Here is a 26,275-nt window from a genome sequence, read left to right as displayed (position 1 = left end):
CTGAGTGAACTCTGGGAGTTGGTGATGGACAGGGAGGCCTGGTGTGCTGCGATTCATGGGGTCGCAAAGAGTCGGACACAACTGAGCAACTGAACTGAACTGGACTGAACTGAAAACATGGATACCAGTGATAGCTTGTTCTCGCCTTCCAAATGCTGTGGAGGGTTGTATTCCTCACTCCAGGATGTTTGGCTTGGCCATGTGATATGCTTTGGCCATGAAATGTCACCAGAATGGATACTTATAATTTTTGAGTTTAAAACAGTTAATTGTCTGTCCAAGTCTCCAGCATGATCTGCTGGTCATTGTAATCAAGTAAACCCATTCAGATATATAAGTGCAACATTAAAATAACTCTATTTGTTTAAAATTATGTAATTTATTATTACAGCATAGCCTAGCCTAATCCATATAAAACAAGAAAATTGGAGCCAAATACAGTTGAAGTGATTATAAGAAATCATTGTGCTGTGTTAAGTTGCTTCAGTCGTGTCCAACTCTTTGGGACCCTATGGACTGTGGCATACCAGGCTCCTCTGTTCATGGGATTCTTCAGGCAAGGATATGGGAAGGGGTTCCTGTGCCCTCTTCCAGGGCCTTTTCCCAACTCAGGGATTGAACCTGTGTCTCTAATATCTCCTGCATTAACAGGCAGGTTCTTTACCATTATTGCCACCTGGGAAGCCCCCATCTCTCCCATAAATATCCCCATTTCTAGCATTTCAGGATACACCCTCACTTCTCTGGATGTCTATTGTGCTTATCATCTGAGTCCTCAGTGGCACTAACTACACATCACATTTTATTCCTACTCATCCATTAACAAATACCTTGTTTTCTCAAACAGATTATAATCTGCTTGAGGACCAGAATCATTTCTAGTGTCTTCATTTTCTCAGGAGTCTAGAAGTGTTGTTGTTGTTCAGTCTCTCAGTTGTGTCCAACTCTTTGCAACCCCATGAACTGCAGCATACCAGGTTTCCCCGTCCTTCACCATCTTCCAGAGCTTGCTCAGACTCATGACCATTGAGTCACTGATGCCATCCAACCATCTCATCCTCTGTTGTCCCCTTCTCCTCCTGCCTTCAATCTTTCCCAGCATCAGGGTCTTTTCTAATGAGTGGACTCTTTGCATCAGGTGGCCAAACTATTGGAGCTTCAGCATCAGTCCTTCCAATGAATACTCAAGATTGATTTCCTTAAAGACTGACTGATTTGATCTCCTCACAGTTCAAGGGACTCTCAAGAATCTTCTCCAATGCCACAGTTCAAAAGCATCAATTCTTTGGTGCTCAGCCTTCTTCATGGTCCAACTGAGAGCCTTAATTCTTAGGTAGGTTGATAAGGAGTCTGGAGCCCTCAAAGAGGAGAAAGGGATTTGGGACTCTCAAGGAGGAGAAAGGGACAAACGTTTTTTTTCTACATTGCTTTGATTTAGTCATGTAAGATGTTTTTTCTTAAACTCTGAGTTGTTATGCAAACAGTCTTTAAGACTAACTTTCTTTAAGCCCAGAGCAAATGACACAATAAAACAACTATCTTGATCAAGGGTATGTTTTTCCTTAAGGTGTTGTCACTCCGACTCTTTGTGACCCCATGGACTGTAGCCTACCAGGCTCCTCCGTCCATGGGATTTTCCAGGCGAGAGTGCTGGAGTGGATTGCCATTTCCTTCTCCAGGGGATCTTCCCGACCCAAGGACTGAACCCCGGTCTCCTGCATTGCAAGCAGATGCTCTACCCTCTAAGCCACCAGGGAAGCCCTTAAGCTGTTTTTCCTTAAGCTCTGTACTAATGATTATGTAGCAACAATGTATCTTGCTGGAAGACATGTTTCTCCTCAACAAGAACCTTCTGGCTAATCTTGTTAAGACCTTTGTTGTGGGAGTGGATCTGGCAAGACCTTTGTATTGTCAGTTCTAATCTTGTTAATTTAAAATGTATGTTGTGGCAGTGGGTCTGTTAAAGTATATAAGGCCTTGATAAGACTAGTGAGTGGGGCCCCCTCCATCTCCCTTCTGATGTCTATGTCAGAAGCTTCCTCTGTCCTTTTTCACTGTAATAAAACTTCTGCCACACAAAAGCTCTGAGTGATCAAGCCAGTCCCTGGTCCTAAAGCTAAAACTTCTTCAGAGATCACGAATCCTACATCATTCACCATAATCTATCACAACTCTCACATCCATACATAACTACTGGAAAATCCATAGCTTTGACTATACAACAAAGACTTTGTCAGCAAAGTAATGTCTCTGCTTTTTAATACGCTGTCTAGGTTTGTCATAGCTTTTCCTCCAAGGGGCGAGCGTCTTTTAATTTCATTGCTGCAGTCACCATCTGCAGTGATTTTGGAGACCCCCAAAATAATATCTCTCACTGTTTCCATTGTTTCCCCATCTTATTTGCCATGAAGTGATGGGACCAGATGCCAGGATCTTCAATTTTTGAATGTTGAGTTTTAAGCCACCTTTTTCACTCTCCTCTTTCACTTTCATCAAGAGGCTCTTTAGTTCCTCTTCACTTTCTGCCATAAGGGTGGTGTCATCTGCATATCTGAGGTTCTTGATATTTCTCCCAGCAATCTTGATTCCAGCTGGTGCTTCATCCAGCCCAGCATTTTGCATGATGTACTCTGCATATAAGTTAAATAAGCAAGGTGACAATATACAGCCTTGATGTACTCCTTTCCCAATTTTAAATCAGTCCTTTGTTTCATATCCAGTTCTAACTATTGCTTCTTGACCTGCATACTGGTTTCTCAGGAGGCAGGTAAGGTGGTCTGGTATTCCCATCTCACTCAGAGTAGGAATTCAGGGACCACTTGCTGCTGCTGTAAATGATGCTGTCGGTCCTAATTGCTGACCTTCGGCAAACAGATAACCTTGAAAGTTTAACTCCATCGCTGCCCTCAGCAAACTCTTCATCCTTCAGACTCAACCCCCATGTGGTCTTCAAGAAATGCCTCTTGGAAGGTTTTTCTGAGCCACTCAAGCTAATTTGCCTTAATTAGACTTTGTAAAAATCTCTACAATTACTCCTTATTTTATGTAATAATTATTTGTCTGTTTGTTTATCTTTGCTCCTTGATTGCAAAGCCCTGAAAGATGAGCATTATGCCTTACTCAAGATGTTAGAACTGCTTGCACCCTGTTAATGACTGGCATATAAAAGATACTCGATGAGTGTTTATTGAATAAATAAATGAATCATAAATAAAGACAATGGCCAAAGAAGGCTCAGTGCTTCCCACTGAACTTGCTACTCTGCTTTTCAACTCAGTCTCTGGAGCCCTTTGACCCCAGGTCGCAGCCTTTCAATGCCTCCGTGGACATAAGCCCTTTGGACACCCACCCAGATCACACAGAGGCCCCCTCCTCCGGCTCCACTGAAACGACAATAAAGTCCATGTGAAACCAGCCTGCATTCAAGTGAAACCAAGGAGAAAAGGTTGTCAAACTCAAAAGACAGATGTTAGTACTTCTCAGTTTCAAACTGAATCCTAGCTCTTGTGAAGTTCAAGTTTCATTTCTGCTGGGCCAGATGGAATTTCCTCATTCTATGTAAGAAAAGTTGAATGGTCTATGTTAGAAGACTTTGAGGACTTTGGGCCTCTATCTAAGCGTTACCCCATTTTACTTGGGTGATTAATATGTACATCTCTTTTCCCTTAAAGTGCACACATTTTACATTTCAGGAAAAAAATATATTTTGGCCTTGTTTTCCGCAAGATGTTCATTGGGTTGCTCCACACCAATAGTAAGAAAGCAGGTAGAGACAATTCCCAAGATCCTTGGTGATCACTCCCAGGAGGAGGCAGACTGGGAATGGAACACAGAAAGGCTCTGTTCTCTACCCAGCCCTGACTCATGCGACCCCAGGGAACTGCTGAAATCTTCTGTGCCTCTATGGCCCTGTCTGGAAAATGGGTTAATCACCTTGTCTCCGATCCGCCTCCCTGGAGTGTTGCAAGGATTAATGAGTTAATAATACTTGGAGAGCACTGGGACCTCTGGATGAAAGATACAGAAGAACAAAGTATGAGGGTTATTATGCATAATTAAAAGCTCCAGCAGGAACGTTGGTCTGAGTTAACCACCAATACCACAACCAGAGCTCAAATATAACATAGGACTAATCTTCAAATAGATACCATTTCTAAATTTTAAACTTAAAAGGGGGTTTAAATCTGATTGCATGATTACACCAAACTAACTCATCTTGTGAGCAGAGGCTTCGTAATCACCACGGGTAAATGCATGATCCCATTCATGCCCCAAGGCGGTTAGTAGTTATTGCCCAGATCCTGACCCAGGATTCCCATGAGGCTCTCAGCCCCGAATACATACGCATATTGGCTGCACTGGGCCTTCCGAGCTGTGTGCAGGCTTTCTCTAGTCGCAGTGAATGCTGTGATGCACGAGTTTCTCATTGTTGGCTTCTCTTGTTGCAGAGCATGGGCTCTAGGCACACAGGCTTCAGTAGCTCTGGTGCTTGGGTTTAGTTGCCCCTCGGCAAGTGGGATCTTCCCAGACCAGGGATTGAACCCATGTCCCCTGAATTGACAGGCAGATTCTTAACCATTGGACCATCAGGAAAGCCCTGTGAGCTCCTTGAAGATGAGCTTTTTTTGAGAACTCTTCGGGCATCAAGATCCACTGCTTCCAAACCATTTCCCAACATGGTCATGGATTCTTGATATTCCTTTAATAATACAACAAAACCCTTTTCAAATTAGAGAGAAGACTTAAAATACAATTAATGCCCAGTGTAGTAGAGCAGAGCACCCAGCCTGGGAATGAAGTCCACCGAGACGCAAGAGACCTGGGTCAATCCCTGGGTCAGGAAGATTCCCTGGAGAAGGGCATGGCAACCCACTCCGGTATTCTTGCCTGGAGAATTTTATGGACAAAGGAGCCTGACAGGCTACAGTCAAAGGGGTCACAGGGAGTCAGACACGACTGAGCACACAGCACAATGATGTAACTGATTTCACACCCCACCCTCCACTCAGCACAGGTTTCACTAGAGAGGAGAGAACACATGACCTCAAGCTCAGGCATGAAGGTGAGTTCCTCCACCATACAGAGGCTGCGTGAGAAAGGAGAGACCCAGAGACCTCACAGCTGGCTTCCCAGCTTCACACGGAGCACAGTCTGCACAACAGAGAACACTCTCCTCTTCCTCCAGAGCCTCTGCTCACACCCCCCAGGAAAATGCACAAGCCACATGCTCTAGAAATCTGGGGAGGGATGACAGTGACCAGCACTGCTGTGCTAGTTTCTGTGGGTGAAAAGGCAACGTATTGTGAGAGCTCATCACACATAACCACGCTCACAACCCTTTTCTCAAATGACTGCCTACACTCTTTTTCAGCGGCCTCGAATCACTCCAGCTGTGCAAAGTGGCCTTTTTGCTGGTCGAGTTGATGTCTCAGTTGGACAGGCTAGAAAGAGCAGCGTTTTCAGAATGGAGATGATGCTGTCCATCAACCTCATGGGAGTCTGCCATGGATACTCGAGTACAGCAGTCCAGGCAGGACTGGCCATGAGTGAGCACAGCCAGCTGCATGCAGGTGGCCACGGGGTGGAGGATGTAGGGATCAAATCTCGGAAACCAGGCTCTGCAGCCTGAAGGATGAAGCCCTGGGAGCTGGAATGACTTCTTCATAAATGTGAAGAGAGGAAATCTGCTTTCTTTGTGTGGATCCATAACACAGAAACAGGCCCAACGCCCAGCAGGCTGACACAGCTTAATCCGATAGAAGGACATGCTTCCTAAACACACTGACCCAAGCTGGAATTACCTAGCCACTTGGCCACTTCCTGAACTTGAGCAGAGGCTACTATGAGTGATTTAAATTGTTTTAAATGACATTTTACAGTGAAAAGCATTCTTGAGTCTCATGCTGACAGAAGAAGGGGGAAAAAAATAAAGAAAAACTTGAAGTGGTTGCCTTACCAGTTCAGACACTGTCGAATAAGTCCTTCTCTCAAGGTTCCTCTTTCAGTATTTCTATCCTGTTTTTTATAAGTGGCTTCCCAGGTGGCTCAGTGGTAAAGAATCCACCTACGAAAAAAAAAAAAAGAATCCACCTACGAAGCAGGAGACGCAGGCTCTATCCCTGCGTCAGGGAAATCCCCTGGAGAAGGAAATGGCAACCCACTCCAGCATTCTGGCCTGAAGAACCCCATGGACCAAGGAGCCTGGCGGGCTGCAGTCCATGGGGTCGCAAGAGTTGGAAAAGGAAGTGTTAGAGAATTTGAAGATCTACTATAGAGAAGAATTTTTTTCCTACAGAATACAAGGTTTCACTTTGCATTCTGAAGCAAAATTTAAAAATTCAAGTAAGTACAGATTCTGTTCTTTCGAATCGCACTGGGAAGTGGGTAGAAGAAAAAGTCCAGTGAGCCTGATGGCGGAGGACGGATGACCCTGGCTTGCACGTTCCGACTCTTTCCTGTAGGTGGCAGCATTTGTTTACAGCTGTCAGATTTCCCTTCAATGGCGGCTGGAGGGCGACTGGGTTGAGTGAGTTTAAGCCTGGCTGCCGCTCATTTCCAGAACATCTAGCATAATCAATTAAAATTTTAATATCATTAGGTAACTGCGTTTGCTGAAGGAAAAAAAAAAAAAAAGTAACGCAGAAATCGGTTCTGCCTGACGGAAGGAGAAGCAGCCTATTGATTACATGCAAGGTCACAGCTCAAGCCCCCACTGTCACATTTTTCTTTTTACCTGGACCACACATTGAATCCTTTATTTTCCTTCTGCTGAAATCTACATGAATGCAACACAAACTGTTGTTTAGTATTCTCTTGTCCTTCCCAGGTAGATTTTAGAAAGAAAGCAATGAAGAAAGAACCCATGCTAACACAGTGAAAATTCAGAAAAGCCATAAATGGTCTATAGCTGAAACCAGGAAACTGGGCTAATGTTGCTTTTTATTAACAATAAAAATAATAATAATAATAATGTATGCAATTATATCTTAAAGTTATATTTAAATATACATATGATGTGTGTATATATATATATATGGAATGGAATAAATTTCTTAAAGTATTAAAAATAAAACGCAGATGTGCCTTGAAACACCAAGCATTCCACTGTCTGTGCTTGGGGTCTCTGTGATGATTGATTGCTGTGAAGACCCATAGGAAGCCAGAGAATGCGGTGAGAGCAAGTCTCCGATGCCATTACGGTCAGTCTTTCGGAAAGCTCTGCTGCCTAAGACCCTCTGCGGCAAACACTTCCAACCAGCAGATCAGGATCAACCAGTAGTGTCACCTGCCTGCCCTGGGGCACGGCCTTGGCAGCACTGTCCATGACCCGCCTACTCATCCCATTTCTATCCAAGGCTTCCGGTTGGGAAAAGACACCAGCTGGTGTCCAGTCCTCTGAGGCCTCCTCTGGGTGGACTTTCCACCCCAGCCCTCACCCATCTTTGCCCAGGCTCTCAATCCTTTGGGAAAACAAGAAGTGCTCCACTTCTTGAGAGTTACCCGCCCCTGTTTTGGGGTCAGAAAGCCCCACTCTTGGGGGAATTTCCAAACCTTATTGTTTGTTTAATTCCCTGAAACCTGCCTTCTGCCCCTAAAAACCAAAAGCTGTTTTGCATAGTTGTTTCTGTCCCTTTAATTAAAGAAAAATTGAGTAAGTGTTGTTTTGAAATGTTCACAGCTCACTTAGACAAACCTGGACACCAGGGTAGCACTGTCAGATTTGGGAGTGATTACTTTCAAATTGTGGTAAACTATATTATTAATAGGAAAGGAGAGACCATATCTAGTATTTTATAACATGTCCTTTCAGAATATAAAATAAAGCTTAAATGTATTACTTGGAACTCATTATAGAAAAATTCAGAAACTTACATTGAAAATATGGGTTCTGCAATCAGGTTTGCCTGGTATTTGCTGTTGTTCATTCGTTAAGTCGTGTCTAACTCCTTGTGACCCCATGAGCTGTAGCACCCCAGGCTTCCCTGTCCTTCACCATCTCCTGGAGTTTGCTCGAACTCATGTCCATTGAGTCAGTGATGCCATCCAACCATTTCATCCTCTGTCATCCCTCTTCTCCTCCTGCCTTCAATCTTTCCCAGCATCAGGGTCCTTTCCAGTGAGTTGGTTGTTCCTATCAGATGGCCAAAGTATCAGAGCTTCAGTGTATACACCTTCAAGGTGTATAGGCATAGGAAAGTTACTGGATTTTTTGCTAAAGCTTCCATGATGACATACCACAGGTGAAAGTTAAAGTGAAGTCGCTCAGTTGCGTCCGACTCTTTGTGACCCCGTGGACTGTAGCCCACCAGGCTCCTCCATCCATGGGATTCTCCAGGCAAGAATACTGGAGTGGGTTGCCATTTCCTTCTCCAGAGGATCTTCCTGACCGAGGGATCAAACCCAGGTCTCCCTCCTTAGAGGCAGACGCTTTAACCTCTGAGCCACCAGGGAAGCCAGGTTACCACAGATGAAAAGTGAAAAAAAGTGAAGTCGCTCAGTCGTGTCCAGCTCTTTGTGACCGCATGAACACCAGGCTCCTCCGTCCGTGGGATTTTCTAGGCAAGAGTACTGGAGTGGGTTGCCATTTCCTTCTCCAGAGAACTTCCCGACCCAGGGACTGAACCCAGGTCTCCCACATTGTAGACAGATGCTTTCCGTCTGAGCCACCACTTGATCTTAGCCAAAGGTGAGGGGACCCCTACATGACAGAAAACTACTTTCTCCCAGTTCTGGAGGCTGGAAGTCTGAGATCAAGGGGTCAGGAGGGTTGTTGTCTGAGGCCTCTCTCCTCTGCTTGCAGATGGCAGCCCTCTCCTTGCCTTCAAGTGGTCTTCCCTTGGTGTCTGTGTCTAATCCCCTCTTATAAAGACACCAGTCATGTTGGATTAGGGTCCACCCTCATGGCCTCATTCCAATGTAATTACTTCTTTGAAGACCCTATCTGCAAGCCCAGCCATATTCTGAGGCACTGGGGATTCAGCCTATGACCTGGGGTGTGCACGCCTGCATGCTAAGTCACCTCAGTCATGTCCAACTCTTTCCAACCCCATGGACTGTAGCCCGTCGGGCCTCTCTGCCCATGGAATTCTCCAAGCAAGAATACTGGAGTGAGTTGCCATTTCCTCCTCCAGGGGACCTTCCCAAACCAGGGATCGAACCAAAATCCTTTCCTGCATTGGCAGATGGGTTCTTTACCACTAGCGCCACCTGGGGTGAAAAGTTAAAGTTAAGTCACTCAGTCGTGTCCAACTCTTTGTGACCCCATGAACTGGGGCCCACCAGGGTCCTCCATGGGATTCTCCAAGCAAGAATACTGGAATGGGTTGCCATCTTCATCTCCAGGGGATCTTCCTGACCCAGGGATTGAACCCAGGTCTCCTGCATTGCAGGCAGACGCTTTAACCTCTGAGCCAGGTGGGGGAGACATAATTCAAGTAATAGTTACCCAGCCTTTTGAGTCTCAGTTTACTCACATTCAAAACAATGGTGATAGTAACAGCCTGTGAGTTGTTCTGATGATAAGCTGCCATCAGGCAGTAAAGCATTTAGCAGGGTGTGTAGAGCTTGGGGAATGCTAGCTGTGATCTCTGCCACTATCAACAAAGGCACAGGAAGGAGATAACACCTATGGACACACTCAGCGTCCATGCCCTGCATTGCTGAGTGGGAAAGACGGCACTGGGAGAGATGGACAAAGGAAAAAGAGAGATGAAAACACAATTTCCACACCCTTGTCCCACTTCTGACACAAATCATCTCAGAGCAGAAAATCGCTATATCCACAGGAAATTCCAGCAGAGGAGGGTCCACTTAAAGATCTGACGTCTATGGACTTCCCCGGTGGTTCAGTGGTTAAGACTCCACGCTTCCAATGCAGGGGGCACAGATTCGATCCCTGGGCAGGGAACTAAGATCCCACATGCTACACGGCCAAAAAAAAAAAAAAAATCTGACTTCTAGACTTCAAGCCAAATGTGGATCCAGGATGACAACAAGAAAAGAGAGATGAAGTTTCCTTCCCTCAAAGAAGACCTAGTCGTGCACAGAGCTGGTCACACAGAGAAGAAGCAGTGGCTGGGCGACTGGCACCCCACTCTCCCAGGCACACTGCTTGGATGGAGTTTCACGTTCGGAGCTCTCCTGGCGATGACAAAGGCAGGCCTTCCGTCCCTGTTTCTCCAGGGAAAACGCATGGCCGTTCACCCAGTCACCCAGTGGCTGCGATCCCTGACACTGGCACAGCAGCCAGCTGCTGAGACAACATTGTTAAGACAGCCCATGAAACCATGGCGGGAAAGGGTGGCGATTTCTTCTGAAGGGGAAAAGGGCCCCAAGAAAAAACAACCAAGCAAATGTGTTCCAGAAAGAAAGACAAACAGATCAACTTGGTGCCTCGCTATTTCCTTCTTCACCCTCTCTCTGGTGTGTATGTGTGTGCTAAGTTATTTCAGTCATGTCAGTCCACCCTATGGACTGTAGCCCACCAGGCTGCTCTGTCCATGGAATCTTCCATGCAAGAATACTGGAATGGGTTGCCATTTCCTCTTCCAGGCTCCCTGGGGCTTGCTTTTAATTTATGATACTCGGTACCAAAGAGACTATCTATGGATTTAACATTGACGTTCCCTTCGTGCAGTGATCCTTGGAATTCCACTTGCTGTAATTTCTACAGAGTGATATAAAAGACTTTTTTTTAAATAGGCACATTATATTGAGCTATCTTTTCCCAGTATTGTGTGTTGGGGTTGGGGTGGGGGGCAGTGGGCAGGGGGGAGTTGAACAAGCTAACACACCCAAACTGACCTCTTTCAGCCTGCATCCAGGAAGAATGCTAAAGAGACAGGCGTTGGATTACAAACTGTGATGCTGTCTGCTGTCACAAAAAACTCCAATGGACGATGGCTCTAATCACATGATTTTCCCACACAAGCAACTCAGACTCTCACCTGACTTAAGGAAAGGATTTGTGTGTGGTCAATATGGCAGTTTCAATAGGGCTTGTCTTTTCTCCTGTGGAGAAGGAAATGGCAACCTACTCCAATATTCTTGCCTAGAAAATCCCATAGATGGAGGAGCCTGGTACCATCCATTGGATCACAAAAAGTCAGACACAACTTCACTTTCACTTTCTTTCTCCATAACGTTGGTACACTTCATAAAATTGTGTATAGTTGTCCCATATACAGCAAAGTAAAAACAAAAGAACAATACACTCTGTTGCTGCTAATAAAAATTTTGAAATTCCACATTTAAAACAAACAAAAAAAAAACAAAAAAGAAAAGGAGGGACTTCTCTGGTAGTCTGGTGGTGAAGACTCCACGTTCCCAATGCAGGGGCCCTAGGTTCAATCCCTGGTCAGGGAACTAGATTCTGTGTGAATGCAGGGGGCCTGGGTTTGCCAGAGCTGAGGTGTGGCACAGTCAAATAAATAAGCAAAAAAAAATTTTTTTAAGGAAAAGCGAGATGTCAGATCTTTAGCACTAGATGCTTACTTAGTAAAAACTTCCCATTTTGCAAGGTGGGGCCAAGGAATTTCTTTTTCCCTCTGTCTACACCTCACCATCTGTGATCATAATTCCTGCCTTGGCCTAGCTTCCACTGTATCGCCCTCGCTGCCAGCCCCAAGAACACCAAGAAAAATAATGGCTTCCAAAGATGCTCATGTTCTAATTTCCCCCAAAGTGTGACTGGTTACAACAGAAAGTCAAGGTGAACGGAGGTTGTTAGTCAGCTGAGCTCAAACCAGGGAGATTAGCCTGGATTTTCCAAATGAGACCTGATGTAATCCCAAGGGCTTCCTAGGTGGCTGGCACAAGTGGTAAAGAATCCACCAGCCAATGCAGAAGAAACAAGAGACAAGGGTTATAACCCTGAGTCAGGAAGATCTCTTGGAGGAGGAAATGGCAACCTGCTTTGGTATTTTTGCCTGGGAAATCCCATGGATTTCCATGGATCCCATGGTGGGCTACAGTCCATCATATTGTCAAAAAGAGCTGGACATGACTGAACACACACACACACACACACACACACACACACACAATGTAAACACAGGGCCCTTAAATGCAGAAAAAGTGGCAGAAACATCGTGTCAGAGTGATGTGATGTAAAAAAGACTAACCCAGCCATTGCTGGCCCTGAAGATGGAGAGAGGGAGTCAGTAGCCAAGGTATGCAAGTGGCCTCCCAGATGATGGACACACCATTCTCCCTGGGGCCTGCAGGAAGATACATGGCCTTGATGACATCTTGATTTTAGCTCATGGAGACCCACTGCAGAATTCTGAATTACAGAACTATAAGAATCAATATATCTGTGTTGGGACTTCCCTGACACTTCCAATGCAAGGAGCCCAGGTTTGATTCCCAGTCTGAGAACTAAGATCCCACATGCCTCTTGGCCAAAAAAAAAAAAAATTAAAAGCAAAAAATAATAAATCTGTGTTATCATAAGCCATTTAGTTTACGGCAGTTTGTTACGGCAGCCATAGAAACTATTCACCATGCCACCCCTGTGGCCTCTAGTGCTAAGGGAGCAGGCAACCTCCTGCTGCCTGGTGGGTCTCCCTGCTGCCCTTGACCGGTTCTCAGACCTCTCATCCCCTGTGTGATCCACATGTCTGGTTTCCTGACTGGTCTGTGACGATGTAAGAACCATCAGAGCAAACTGGTATTTAGTCAAAAAGGTCAGACACTAACAGACAAAATGCTAGCTAATAAGCTAGTTGTCTAAATAGAATCTTCAAATTTCTCCCTCTGAAGAATTTCCAGCGTGAAGGAATCTGCATTCATACACTAAATGTAAATGAATTAAATGTTGTATGCTTGCATCACTCATCAATTAAAACAAGAAAGTAAACATGGGAATGAAGACCTCAGCTTACAGAATGTTCTTCCTAAAATCAAAAGCACATACATTCAACTTCAGTGTTTTGCCAGATCTGCCCAAACCTGTCCTAAATAACCAGTGCCACCATAAACACCTCTCAGGCTTTAACCATGGCATTTTTCCCTGTTAGGATTTCACAAGAATATCAATAATGTGATCTTGCTGTCATTTTGGCAAAAATAATGTCATATATCATCCTTAGTTTCTTTCCCAAGAGGCCATAGGTTTTCTAGAGAGAGGATTTTTTAAATGGAGTCAGTTTAGACCTTTAGTAAAAGCTGAAGTATTTTATCTCAGGTAGGATCTGCTTTTGTTTTATAAAAGGTTTTGTAATTTAGTTACTTCTTTCTAGTACCTTTAAAGATGTCTTGTTTCAGAAAAAGAAAATTGACCACTTATAATGAAATGGCTTGCTTAGGGAAAAGGTCTCTTCTCTCATGTCTTTTCATACAACTGCTCTAGCTCATGTTCTTGAATTTACAAGACCAATTAAGGACCCTAGCTTAAGAGCCAGTGTATCAGCTTCCTATTGCTGCTCTGTGTAACAAATTCCCACAAATGTAATACCTTAAAACAACACAGAAGTATCATTTACAGATCTGGAGCTCAGAAGAGCAAAATGAGCCTCATGGGGTCTAAATCAAAGTGTCAACAGAATCTGGTCATTTCTAGAGGCTCAAGAGAAGAATTTGTTCTTCTCTTTTTTACCTCCTAGAGGTTGCTGACACTCCTTGGCTAATGGCCACACCAATCCAATCCCTGCTTCTCATGGCCTTTTCCTCTGTCTCTGACTCCTCCTTCGTTGTTGTTATTGTCGTTGTTGTTCAGTTGCTAAGTCGTGTCCAACTCTTTGCAAACCGATGGACTGTAGCACGCCAGGTTTCCCTGCCCTTCACTCCCAGAGTTTGCTCAAACTCAGGTCCATTGAGTTGATGATCCTACCTAACCATCTCATCCTCTGTCACCTGCTTCTCCTCCTGCCCTCAATTTTTCCCAGCATCAGGGTCTTTTCCAAAGAGTCAGCTCTTTTCATCGGGTGGCCAAAGTAGGGGAACTTCAGCATCAGTCCTTCCAATGAGTATTCAGGGTTGATTTCCTTTAGGATTGACTGGTTTGATCTCCTTGCTGTCCAAGGGACTCTCAAGAGTCTTCAGCACCACAATAGCAATGATGGGACATACCTAGGATAGCAGTTACAGGCGTGCCATTCAAAAAGGGTAAAAACCAAAGAAGAAAAGGAGTACGTGGGTCTCAGTCAGTGAATATCCACATGCAACCAGACAAACTCCATGACATTTTAGGTCCTGGGAATGACTCTCTGTGGCTCTCAGTCCACAACTCCACCCTTTTTCTTGAAGGATACTGCATGTTTGCAGCTGAGTACTTTTACCAGCCTGTCTCCAACCTGTGGAGTTTGGGGAGCCCACCAGCCTTACTTTATTTCATCCTCTTTATGTCCCTTTCCATCCAAGTGGCAGTGTGCCTGCTGGAATAACATTCTCAAAGCCTATGAGCCATTATTCAGCCTGCCACAGATCTCACAGACAGGATAATTAATAAAAAGAGGAAAACGTGACTTCTAGAGGGTGGACGTGGCTATCTACGGTATTATAAAGCACTATACACACAGAATGCAATCATTCCATGTTCTTAACTGTGGATTTAAGGCATGTCAGACCTTTAATTCTCAAGTTATACACAAGAACACGATATTATCTGAAAGACCTTTCAACTGTGATATATATCCTTATAGGAAAAGTCAGAATGAATGCTAGAAAGTAAAAGCTGGACTGCCTGGAGGATGCTTTTATGATTAATAAACAGAGAATAATTCTTAAAAGGAGGGAGGCTCAAATGACACAGGAGGCATTAGGAAGAGCTTCCTCCTAGGATCCCAAACAAACAGCAGGATGGTTCATGAAGCCATGGAACCTGCTTCCTAGAAAATTCTTAATCACTGCTTCGGAAATTAATGGCATCAAGAACTGTCTTTCCTGAATCAGGGCCCCACTGCTGGTAAGGTGGACACTGAAAAAGTGGCAATCAACTACTTGGGAAAGCAATTTGGTAAAAATTAAAGAGTGATACCATACAACCCAGTAATCCCAGTCCTAGGTATATGCCCCAACTGAACTCTTGCAAATAGGTCCCTTTAAACATGCTTAAGACAATGTGGCATATAATGGCAAAAAATGTCAATAATCCAGCTGTCTATTGACAGGAAAATTGATAAAGACATTGTTATGGGCTTCCCAGGTGGTGCTAGTGGTAAAGACTGGCAGGCTACAGTCCATGTGGTTGCAAAGAGTGGGACATTACTGAGCACGTGCGCATCACAGCACGCGCATCATAAGTTTATGATGAGGTCCAATAACTTTGGACCTCATTTATGAAATGGGCATAATATTACCTGCTTCACTGTGGTGAGTGTTAGATGGATACAGAAGTAAAGCACCATGCAAATCCTATTTGTTTTTACTGCTTTGACTATTTAGCACTTCTTTGACAATCTTGGAGATTATAGTCTAGAAAATAGCCACGGAAGTCAAGATCAAGATCTCTTAGAAAATATTAAATTGGGGGAAAATAAAATATAATTAAAAGGGCACAGGAATTAAAAGTTCTAGAAGATGTTTGCTGCTTAAAAACATTAGTGTTATATTTGAATAATATTTTTAATTACTAATTTAAAAAATATAGCCATTTTCCTGAATGATCATATCTAGCTGTTCAAAACATATTGCTTTGGATTATGGGCTATGATAGTTTTGCGATATTTGGGATGTTGTTATTGTTTAGTTGCTAAGTCATGTCCTATTCTTTGTGACCCCAAGAACTGTAGCCTGCCAGGGTCCTTCTGTCCATTGGATTTCCCCTGACAAGAATACTGGAGTAGGTTGCCATTTCCTTCTCCAATATTTGGGGTGCTGTGCTGTGCTAAGTCGCTTTGGTTGTATCCGACACTTTGTGACCCTATGGACTGTAGCCCTCCAGGCTCCTCTGCCCATGGGTTTTCTCAGGCAAGAATACTGGAGTGGGGTGCCACGCCCTCCCCCAGGAAATATTTGGAGTATACTTGTGCAAAAAATTATCTGAATTTCAGATACAGTGAATGAGTTTTGAGATGAGGGGGAAGCAATAATTATCAATGTGCTATTTCATTAAGGACCTTGAACTAAATCTTATGTATTTATTAAAAGGTCATAGATTTCTGAATTATATTCTATAGAGATAAAACAGTGACATTTTAGAACCTCCGTTGGCAAAACTAAGGCAAGCAGGAGTTTGCTATCCCTTGACCTTCTACACCACATCTCTTCTTATCAAAGATCTGATCAAATTGCTGCTCTATTCTTTTAGACCCATTGTTCATATGGAAATTCCAAAGTACTTTTCCATCCCACAGAGTCCCTTTCCTGGGACCTACTGACATACCTGTTTGTTCATTATCCTATGAAAACAAGATACCTACGATTTTCTTCTCTAAGGTATTTTAGACCCTGATGGGTTCGATTCCCATCCCAGTGGTCACTGGTCATCCCTTTTAAAACACTATAATGCCTTACCTACCAGCTTCCTGTCCTGACCTCAGTGACTAGATTTTGCAGAGGTAGCTTTGTACCATGAGGATTTCTCTGCAGTTCACCTCTTTTTTTAAAAAATAATTTATTTTTGTGGCTATGCTGGGTCTTCTTTGCTGCTCGTGGGTTTTCTCTAGTTGTGGCAAGTAGGGGCTACTCTCTAGTTGTGGTGCCAGGGCTTCTTTCTGCAGTGGCTGCTCTTGGGAGCACAGGGTCCAGAGCACTCGGGCTTCAGTAGCAGAGGTTCCATGGGCTCTACAGCACAGACCCAGTAGTTGTGGCTCGTGGGATTAGTTGTTCCGCAGCATGTGGGATCTTCCCTGACCAGGGATCAAACCCATGTCCCCTGCATTGGCAGGCAGATTCTTCACCACTGGACCATTAGGGAAGCCCACTTCACCTTTTTCATTTCAAGTACTTTTTATTAGCTCTTACAGTGCACGTCCCAAGACAATCTTTGATTCTCCACTTACATTTAAGTTTTCTATATGTAACTGCAGTGAGGTTTGGACTCACAACTCTCTCCATTTCTAATTACCTTCCCTGAATCCAGGGTTTCCCAACCTTGGCACTACTGACATCTTGAACAAGACAATTCTTCATTTTGGGGGTAGGGGTGCTGTCCTGTGCATTGTAGGATAGGATATTTAGCAGTATCTCTGGTCTCTACCCCTAAATGCCAGTACCTGAATTCTCACCTCCCCCAACCAAAAATAGTTCCAGATACTATCAAGTTCTAGGAAAGGAAAAGAGGGGTTCCAGTAAAAGAGGGGGCACAAAATCTTTCCTGACTGATAACAACTACCCACCTCAAAGTCGTTTTTGTTTCTTTTACACTTGATACTGGTTTTCTTCTTGTGTAATATTTTACAGTAACCAGTTGCCTCATTTGCCTAAGACTAGGGGTTTTCCAGGAGACAGACTTTTCAGTGCTAAGATGGACAAAGTTCTGGACATACCAAGACAAATTAGTCATCCCACTGGGTGATAAGAGTTTTAAATCCTTACAAATCCACCAATATCTTCCTTTCATTCTGTCAGTTAATCATAATCTTGGCTAAGCATTGAATTCCTGGTCTTAGTTCTGTATTCACAGTAGCCGAAGCACATTATTGCCTATTTTCCAGCACAAGAGTGACATGTAAACAATCCAAGTCTAGTCTGGTTTCTGAATAAAAGTTTGATGTATCACTACTTCTTATCCCCACATCCCTGCTAAGTTGCTTCAGTCATGTCCGACTCTTTGTGACTCCATGGACTGCAGCCCACCAGTCCCTGGGATTCTCCAGGCAGGAATACTGGAGTGGGTTGCCATTTCCTTCTCCAAGGGATCTTTCCAACCCAGGGATGATATCCATGTTTCTTATCTCTCCTGCACTGGAAGGTGGGTTCTTTACCACTAGCATCACCTGGGAAGCCCTTTTTATTCCTGCTCTTCTATAAATAAAGAATGTACTCCCCCATCCCACCCTGCTGCTGCTGCTGCTGCTGCAGCCCCCATCCCACCCTGGGGCTTCTTTAAAGATTTGTTTTATCTTTGATTTTCTAAAATTTAAATGTGCTATGTCTAAGTGGTTTTTTTTTTTTTTTTTCCATTTTGTATTTATCCTGCCTGGTGTTTTCTGAAGTTCCTGGCTCTGTGGTTCCGTGTCTATCATTAATTTTAGGAAATTTCCAATCATCATTGTTTCAATGGTTTCTTCCATTCCTCTCTCTTTCTTCTTGCCTAGTATGCATATGTAACACCTTTTGTAATTGTCCCATGGTTCCTGCATATCCTGTTTGAACTTTTTCATTCTGTCTCTTTGCATTGTTTCATAAGTGCCTACTGACATTTCAAGATCATTGATTCTTTCCTCAGCTGTGTCCAGACTATTGGAGAGTCCATCAAAGGCATTTTTCATTTCTGGTTTTTCCCTTCATTTTTTTTTTCAAGCCTTCCTTTTGGTTCTTAGAGTTTCCATCTCCCTGTTTATATTACCCATTTCTTCTTGCGTGTTGTCCACTTTTTGAATTAGGATTTTTAGCCTATTAATCATAGCTGTTTTAAATTCCCAGTCCGATAATTCCAACATCTGCCATATCTGAGTCTGGTTCTGATACTTGCTTTGTCTCTTCAAATTGTGCGTTGTGTCTTTTAGTATGTCTTGTAATTTTTTGCTGAAAGCTGGGTATGATACACTAGGTAAAAGGAACCTGGTTCTGATTCCTGTGGAGGTTTCTGCTTCAGCACCTCTGCTCCAAGAAACTGTGATCCTCTGAATCTGCCTATAGTGCTCTAATGTGGGGGGGGGGGGGCAGTTTGCCCTTTGACTTTGGTCTCTGATGGATCTAATAAGTGGTGTCGATTTTCAGCTTGTTAATTTTTTTCTTGCTGTGAGGACTAGAATAATGACTTCTAAGCTTTTTATAAGCCATACTGAAAGGCAAGAATCCTCCCTTCTGTTTCTACCAACAATAAGAACACTACTGTCTAGCACAGGGGAACTCTGCTCTGTTACGTGGCAGCCTGGATGAGGGGGGAGTTTGGGGGAGGATGGACACTTATATAGGTATGGTTGAGTTGCTTTGCTGTCCACCTGAAACTATCACAACATTGTTAATCGGCTAGACTCCAATATAAAATAAAAAGTTTTAAAAAATAAAAAGAATACTTTTATCTCTGCAGACCAAGATACAATTTACTTGCCTCACCCAGGCTCTCCCGATTAACTCCAGGCTCTTGTCAAACAAATGAAGCAGAAATCCTGCCTCAACCTTGGAATCCGCCGGAGATGAGGCCATCCAGCCTCATACCCTCCAGCCTGGCATGCCTGCTGGCTTCAGCAAGCATTGGCTCAGGAGAAGAAGCCTGGACACATTCAAGTTGCCATCTTTCCAGAACTCTTTTTAATCCACCTGGACCCGATTAGTTGCCAAACCAAATGTAGATTCTGCCTTTTCTCTTTTTCTCCCCCCCACCCCCCCTGCTGCCTCCAGCCTGGCCCAGGTCCCGACTCCTTCTGCTCTCTCTTCCTCACAGGGCATTCTACCAGCTTCCGCTCGGCAGGTCTCTTCCCAAACCATCCCAGTTCAGTCCTCACTATCAGTGAAGCATGACTTGGATCATGTCACTGCCTCCTCAGAAACTGTCAGTGTCTTCCATTGCTTTCTGGATTAAACACAACATGCCTGACGTGTAGAGCCCACCTCCATTCCTAATCTTAACTCTTACTGATTCCCTACAAACAACCTTCTGCCAGCCAAATTAAAATTACAGCATTTTCCCAACACCTGGGCATTTTCTATTCCTTGCCTTTGCCTTATCTTTTCAATTCTGCCATTTTAAAATTATTTCTCAGTTTGCCAAATTCTTAGCCACTGTTCCAACACCATCTTCTTTCTCAAAGGACCCACCACATGCACCATGACCTCACAACTAAAAGCTAGTTCTTGTGGCCCTTTCTCTCTCCTCTGTGAACCTCCAGGTCACTTTCACTTTCAGCATTTAACATCCTCTTTTATTAGAGTGTGATTGCCCTTCAGACACCTGTCTTTTCTATAATACTTCTAGTTCCTTGAGATAATCTGTGCCATACTAATCTCCATTTTCTTCCATAACATCTAACACTATGCTCTGCAAACAGTACACGCTCAGCAAACATATCTTTAATTGAAATTGTGTTATTTTAAGAAGGCAACTCATGGGTTTCAGCACAGTAATTATGGTTCTGATGTATTGGATAAAATAGATGATACAATACCCCTGACATTCACAAGGGAAAGAAGGAATGGGGATCAGATGAATCTCAAATAGCAGACCTCAGAAATGCTCATCTACCTATTGCATGCATGCATGCTCAGCTGCTTCAGTTGTGTCTGACTCTTTGCAACCCCATGGACTGCAGCCCACCAGTCTTCTCAGTCCATGGGATTTTCCAGGCAAGAATACTGGAGTGGGTTGCCATGCCCTCCTCCAGGGGATCTTCCCAACCCAGGGATCAAACCCATGTCTCCCACTCGCAGATGGATTCTTTACTGCTGAGCCACCAAGGAAGCCCCACCTGCCTCTTACTTCCTCCTTAGTTACATCTCTGTCAAAAGTTATGTGTTGACCAACTCTCCACAAGTTAACTTCATTTTCTCTCTTACTTAATGGCCATTTTATTCAAAGGAACAAAGTTTTTAATCACTTCATGAATATTACTATACATGTGCTTGGTGTAGGTGACAGAGGAGCCTGGCAGGTTACAGTCTATGAGGTCACAGAAAACTCGGACATGACTTAGTGACTAAACAACAACAAACCAGGAAAGATACTGGCAGTCAGTGAGCCTCGCAATATGTGTTGTTAGGCTTTTTAATTTCCCCCAAATAACAAATTACTATAAATTATGGGCTTCACACTGTTTTTCAATTGTTAAATCCTTATTGTGAAGAAATTACTTTACTAAGATACCATATATATATATACATACAAATTATCTACCACCTGCCATTGATAAGCTTTAGTGCCAGCAATATATAAGTCCAGGTGTGGAATATTCCCCCTTAGCCCCACTAGCTTAACCTCCACTAGAAACAACACAGCTACAATGATAGTCAACATCAACATTCTCAGCCGCTAGAGCAAGATAAATTTTCTCTTCTGACTTTTTTATTGTGACAAAATACATGTAAGATTCATGATGACTGACATTTAATGCATTCATAGTGCCATGCAGCCATCAGTATTAACTAGCACCAGATATTTGTTGTTCAGTTGCTAAGTCATGTCCAACTCTTAACGATCCCATGGACTGTAGCATGCCAGGATCCTCTGAAAGTGGGGTTCTCCAGGCAAGAGTAATGGAGTGGGTAGATATTTGCTTCTCCAGGGGAACTTCTCAGACCAAGGATCAAGCCCGCATCTCCTATAATAGCAGGCAGAATCTTTACCATTGAGCCACCAGGGAAGCCCACCAGATATTTTTACTTTTATTTTCTTAATGCTTTTTCTAAAATAAATAAAGATGACTTTCTATAATGTAAATAGCTATTAACTTTGCCGAATTGAAATTTTCAGTCTCTGAGATGCACCAGCTTTTGTCAATAGGACAAATAGCCCAAAAGAAAGAATTACTGCTAAATCCCTTTTTTGGTCTGTGTAGAGGCATTTTGAGAGCATAGGCAATTGACAGCCATCTGCCTTGGGAGGACCAGCAGGTGACATGGTTTTTCTAGCCTCTGGCAAGTACGTTCCTGGAACTATAACAAACCTGGATGAAACACAGGAGACCCAAGACCTTGGCACATTTTCACCTAAGCCAAGTCACACCATTAAACCTCAGTTAGGAAATATCAATAACTTGGGGAAAGTGGATTGCAGTTTAGCGTATTACCAGCTGTCAGCACCTCAGGAACTCAATTGAACAGCCAGGGAATTGAGATATGAAAAGTAAAGAAAGAAATCGCACAGGTCTCCTTTAATATCATCGGTGACATGACTCCCCCTGCCTCACACCACTGCCCCTCCCCAACTGAAACCAATGTAAACAGTAAAACAGACGTTTCATTTTGTTTTTAAAGAAACAGGGAACAGAGAGATTGTAAAATTCCAGAAATATAAAAGCTGATGTCTCAAAGACTGCTACTCTTTCTACGCTTATATTTTATAATATAAACCAGATGTTTTGAGTTTTCCAAATAACCTCTTTCAGAGAAATAATGCCTTAGTCTTTGGCATGCTTTTGATCTTAGGTCAATTATTCCTACCTACTTTTTTTTCTTCAACCTTCACAAATGTTTTCAGAAAATTCAAACATAAATAGCCCCTAACTGGGCTAATTTGAATTTGCAGCTGTTCATCTTAACATTGAATATTTATCATATAAAGGATATTGGTTTTGAAAAATTTGAATTTAATGAGAAAAATGCATAGGCATATCCAGAGACACGGCAGATTTGACTCCAGACCACCACAGTAAAGCTGCTACTGCTGCTGCTGCTGCTGCTGCTGAGTTGCTTCAGTCACGTCCGACTCTGTGTGACCCCAGAGACGGCAGCCCACCAGGCTTCCCCGTCCATGGGATTCTCCAGGCAAGAACACTGGAGTGGGTTACCATTGCCTTCTCCAGTGCATGAAAGCGAAAAGTGAAAGTGAAGTCGCTCAGTCATGTCCGACTCCTAGCGACCCCATGGACTGCAGCCTACTGGGCTTCTCTGTCCATGGGATTTGCCAGGCAAGAGTACTGGAGTGGGGTGCCATTGCCTTCTCCAACAGTAAAGCTAATACTGCAAGAAAGTGAATCTCACAAATCTGCTGGTTTCTAGTGCAAGTGCATGTAACAGTTATGTTTACACTAAACTATGGTCTATTAAGTGTGTAATAGTGTTATTTCTAAAAAAACTAGTGTACATATGTTAGTTGAAAAGCAGTTTATTGCTAAAAAAATGCTAACCATCATCTGAGCCTTCAGAAATTTGTAGTTGTAACATCCAAGATCATGATCATCTTCACAAACATGGTAATGAAAAGATTTGAAGTATTTCAAGAATTATCAAAATTGATGCTTTTGCATTGTGGTGCTGGAGAAGACTCTTGAGAGTCCCTTGGACAGCAAGGAAGTCAAACCAGTCAGTCCTAAAGGAAATCAACCCTGAATATTCATTGGAAGGACTGATGCTGAAGCTGAAACTCCAATACTTTGGCCAGCTGATGTGAAGAGCTGACATTGGAAAAAACCCTGATGCTAGGAAAGATTGAAGGCAGGAGGAGAAGGGGGCGACAGAGGATGAGATGTTTGGATGGCATCGCTGACTCAATGGACATGACTTTGAGCAAACTCTGGGAGATGGTAAAGGACAGGGAATCCTGGCATGCTGCAGTCCATGGGATGGCAAAGACTCGGACAGACCTGAGCAGCTAAACAACATCAACAATCAAAATGGATACAAAGACACATACTGAGCAAACACCACTGGAAACTGGCACCAGTAGACTTGTTTACTCAAGGTTGCCACAAACCTTCAACTTGTAAAAAAGCAATAATCTGTGAAGTGCAATAAGGTGAGCTGTGCCTGCAGAGAACTCTTTTGACCTAACAGTATCTAATTCTTAGAAAATTTCAGAGGAAACATCATTTGGGGTAGTTACTAAACTAAGATAAAAAGAATGGCCCGATATACACAAAAATGCCTGAGGTCTCTACACTGGTGGATTTCACAGACCAGCATCAAAAATGAGTTCAACAACTGTCCTTGAACTTGTTAGATTTATTGTTAAAGTGAAAATACAATCAGTTTTAGAATGAATTAAATTAAATCTTCTGAGGTTTCACTCTGAATCTTGACAGTTTGTATGCCTTTCAGACTCTATAGAAAACCCAGCAGGTAACACAAATCAAAATGGCCATAAAAAGTAGGTATAAGCTACAACTAGAAATTTCCATACTTTCTGACCAAGATACTATCTCTTGCCACACCCTGGTCCCTGCCATGGCCCTGTGGCCAGAGATGGCAGATAAACAAATATACAAACACAGCACCCAAATATCCTACTCCAAATTAGGGAACAAAGTCATCACTGGTGCCTCATGACACAGCACAGGGGAGCAATTCCTGTGTGTGTGTGTATGTCTTGGTCCCAGAGATATTTAAAATAACTACACTGCAGAATGTCAAACAAATAAACCCCTCTCCTTCCCACAGCCTGTAACACGCAGCTTCTTTTATCAGCTGCCTGGTGCGCCCTTTAGAAAACACCCCTATTGGGTGGACCATGTGGACACGGACGCTATCTAGGATCTAGTCCTGAGTCCGGATGGGGTTCTATTTAAAACTTCAGATCAGCACACCCCTCAGCTTCCCCTGCCACCAGCACTACTTGTTAAAACAATAGGACTGCAGGGCCGGTCTGATCTCAAGTCAAGCCAGCTCAGTCTAGCTCAAGGACACAAAGGCTGTGGGAGGAGGACAGAGTCCGGGAGCTGGCAACCGCCAGGCCACACCAACGGCACAGACTCGTAGGCCCCTGGGCGTCGTTATATGGCTCCAGCATAGTCCAGGGTCCACTGAGGCTACCGATGCTCTGCCAGCTGCAGGAGGGGAGCCTGGACAAGCACTTTGCTTGATCCAAGGAGCTTGCTCTCACACTCCTCCCCATCCAGCTCTGACTTCAGGCCTCGGTCTGCTGGCAAAAGTTTGGTGAGTGTTTCATTTTGGAGGACTTGCTGGCTTTTAGGAGCTCAGGAATAGATAAAAGCTATTGATTCTGGGAAAAGGAGATTATCTGGTTTCTAGGCCAAGGTCTGGCCCAAACCCAATAATACGTTTTGGTAAATATTTCAAGGACCAAATACAACCATATGAAACAGGAGCCCTAGCCTGAGAGTAAGGCTTAGTAGCACTTGGGGAGACACAGTAATGGCCTAGCTGGAGGTTTGCAAGGGGAGAGGACAAGAGAGGAAAAGCGTGATTGCCAGAAGATGAAAAATAGGCCTAAATCTTAGTGTCAGGGCTCTGGCCTTCTTCCAATGGGACATATTAGAATGGGTATCGGGGTGATACAGCAGGAGCCACTGAGCTGACGCACTCTCCTGATGAAGCCACCCAAACAGCTGGCAAGCTGCCCTGCTCCACCCATCGCCATGAGCTCACCACGACATGGGAGCATCTGGTACATTCATCATCCTCTCCCAGCGTGAATGGATGCTTAGGAGATAGATAATTTCACGGGCATATGTGCCTGTATTATCACACAGACGCAGATATGACAGTTATTTCATAATAGAAGTGGAACACAGCTCAACTTTGCCTGACTTTTGATCCTGCCAGTGCTGCAGAAAAATTCAGGCTGATCTGTTCCATAGACAGGAAATGGAAGGACAGAAGGAGAGAGAGATTACAGGTCACTCTGTGCGTTCCCTAACACGTGCTGTGATCTTGGCCCTTTCTTGCAGAGATCTGATTTCACAGGGAGGAGGAAAAGGCAAGTGGGAGACAAAGAGGCTGCCACCAGGCAAGCACACACTTTCCATCCCTGTGTGAAACTAAAAAATAGGACAGGGTCATGTAAATAAGGCAAAAGCGTATCAACAGACCACATGCTGTAAAATGGTGCCAAAAAAAAAAAAAAAGAGAGAGAGAGAGAGAGAGAAAGCAAGAGAGAACAAATAAATGAAAGAAGAAAGAAATGTGTAGAACTGATTTTTCCTTAAGAGAACTTTCTTTTGAATCAGATCAGAGTACCCTCCTTGTTTTATTTCACATTGAGTACATAGATACATAGACATCCATAGAGATAATTTTTTTTTAAATTTATTCATTTATTTTTCACTGCACTGAGTCTTTGCTGCTGCACGGGGCTTTCTCTAGTTGCAGTGAGTAGGGGTTACTCTCTAGTTGTGGTGTGGCATAAGGCATCCCTCCTGGACAAGGGATTGAACCCAGGTCTCCTGCACTGGCAGATAAATTCTTAACCATTGGACTCCCAGGGAAATCCAAAATAAATAATTCTCTACTTTAGATTTTAAACTCGGTGAGAACCATGTATGGTACTAGTCCTCGTTTAATTCCATAGCCTCAAACTCTTGGTAGAAAATCTAATATTACATTTTTTTCCTCATCTAATTTGGAAAGATTTGAAAGATGTGGGGGAAGAAGGAAGTTAAATAGGATATGTGAAAACAGAGTACTCTGAACTTGAATTGATTGAACCAGAAAAAGAAGCAGGGAAGGAGGCATTGTGGTTCAAGCCATGGAGCCCACCATATTCCACTGGTAACCAAAGCAGCAATGCTTAGTCAGTATGGCCCAGGACACCCTGGGTATTTTCTGAGAAGAGCAT

Source organism: Ovis canadensis, chromosome 9, assembly GCF_042477335.2.
Source record: "Ovis canadensis isolate MfBH-ARS-UI-01 breed Bighorn chromosome 9, ARS-UI_OviCan_v2, whole genome shotgun sequence".
NCBI classification, from domain to species: Eukaryota; Metazoa; Chordata; class Mammalia; order Artiodactyla; family Bovidae; genus Ovis; species Ovis canadensis.
Note: the sequence above shows the minus strand (reverse complement) of the source record.